Here is a 2,111-nt window from a genome sequence, read left to right as displayed (position 1 = left end):
GAGACTCCCGTCTGTGACACTAACCACTTTACCACGGCTTCCGGTGATGATACTTCCTGGGACTGGATTAATAGGAATGGGTGTCTGGTTTGTGAATCTAAATTACATGATTGGGGAAGGTGGCAGAATAGTTAAGACGCTTATCCGCCAATACAGCGTCCGCGAGGGTCTGTACTGGGTTTGAATCCCACTGTCGCCCTTTCTCCCAAGTTTGACTGGAAAACCAAACCGAGCGTCTTGTCATTCGGAGAAGACGATAAACCCGAGGTCCCGTGTGCAGCACGCACTAAGTACACGGGTGGAAAAAAAAAAAAAAAGAAGAAGAAAGAAAGAAAAACCAAACCCATGGCAACGTTAGTGTTTGCTGACAAAATGATGTGGAAGAAATCCACTCTTACAGGTACACAAAGAGAAATTCATGCACCAAAGGCCTGACAAGAGCGCGTTGGGTTATGCTGCTGGTCAGGCATCTGCCTGGCTGATGTGGTTTACATGTAGCGTATATATATATATATACATATATATATATATATATATATAGAGAGAGAGAGAGAGAGAGAGAGAGAGAGAGATTATCTAAACGCAGTGACGCTTTCTTGAGAAGCTGAAACTGAAACCGTGCGATTGACTGATTTGGTTGGCTACCAATGGATTGGCCAGGAAAGAGAGATTTGCGTTACAAGTTTAACTCCCCCGCCCCCACGCGCCCAACCCACATGGTTTGAAGAAGGAGGGTTGGCGTGTGTGGAGGGGGTTGGGGGGTGGAGGGGAGGGGGTTGTGACTTGTATCATGGGACAAAGCAAGGTACCGTCAAAGGCTTCAGAGTTGACGGAGGACCTTCTTCAAGTGATCACACCATATTGAATCAAATGAGATTCTCTCTCTCTCTCTCTCTCTCTCTCTCTCTCTCTCTCTCTTATTCCCCATACTCTGCCACCACCACCCCCTGCCCATCATTTCTTCTTTCCCGTTATATCCCCCTCCTCTCCCCTCCCCCCTCCCAGTCTTCACCCAAGACCCCCCTATCCCTCCCAACCCCCCTCCCCCCACACACCCATCTCCTTAACCTCTTGAACACCGTGAGCAAATCCCAAACTCAGAACGCCCACACACATTCAGACCCACCACCGCCTCCCAATTATTGTTGAACGAACAAACCCTGGGTGTCACAACACTGGTCATTGTCTTGTCACTGGTTCCACTGGGCCACAGGGACACCCACCCACACCCTCAACCCACCCGCACCCGCCGCCACCCTTCAGCCATCACTCCCTCCACGGCAAAAGAGGGCTGAAGGGGAAGTAACTGGAGACGATAATTTCGTGTTGCCGTACTTGCCCCAACATGGCGCAGAGTTGATTGACCGAAGAAAAGAGACAGAAAAGAAAGAAAGAAAGAATGAAAGAAAGGCAACAAAATGACACATGGCACATGTTATTTAAAGGAGAGGCAGCCGTCGTCACTTCTTGGTGAGCTTTGAGAACAAGTTGACGAGACAGCGTTGTTTTGAAAGTCAACTTGTCAGCTGTCCTCATAATTATCACAAATGTTTAATTAAAGCTTTGTTTTGCGGCTTAGCATTTGAAATAAAAATTGTGTTTAATCCTCTCGTCACAAATGTGTTTGTAAAAACTTTCACTTTTGTATTTGATATCGCGAATGTTTAAAGCTTTTTGTTTCGGTTAAGCATTTGAAAGGAAAATTGTTATCAATCCTCTTGTCACAAATATGTTTGTTTAAAGCTTTCAATTTTATATTTAAATGAAATTGTTATCTATCCTCACGTCAGAACTGTATACAGTTTATTTGTTTCGGTTTTCATTTGAAATGAAATTGTTATCGATCTTCATGTTACAATTGTTGTTGTTTTTTCAAGCTTAGTTATCGATTTTCATTTGAAATGAAATTGTTCTCGATCTTCATGTTACTATTGTTGTTGTTTGGTTGTTGTTGTTTTTTAAAGCATAGTATTGGTTTTCATTTGAAATGAAATTGTTATCGATCTTCATGTTAAAATTGTTGTTTTTTAAAGCATAGTATCGGTTTTCATATGAAATGAAATTGTTATCGATGTTCAAGTATCGGTATTCATTTGAATGAAATTGTTATT

Source organism: Babylonia areolata, chromosome 9 (genome assembly GCF_041734735.1).
Source record: "Babylonia areolata isolate BAREFJ2019XMU chromosome 9, ASM4173473v1, whole genome shotgun sequence".
Classification (NCBI taxonomy): domain Eukaryota; kingdom Metazoa; phylum Mollusca; class Gastropoda; order Neogastropoda; family Buccinidae; genus Babylonia; species Babylonia areolata.
Note: the sequence above shows the minus strand (reverse complement) of the source record.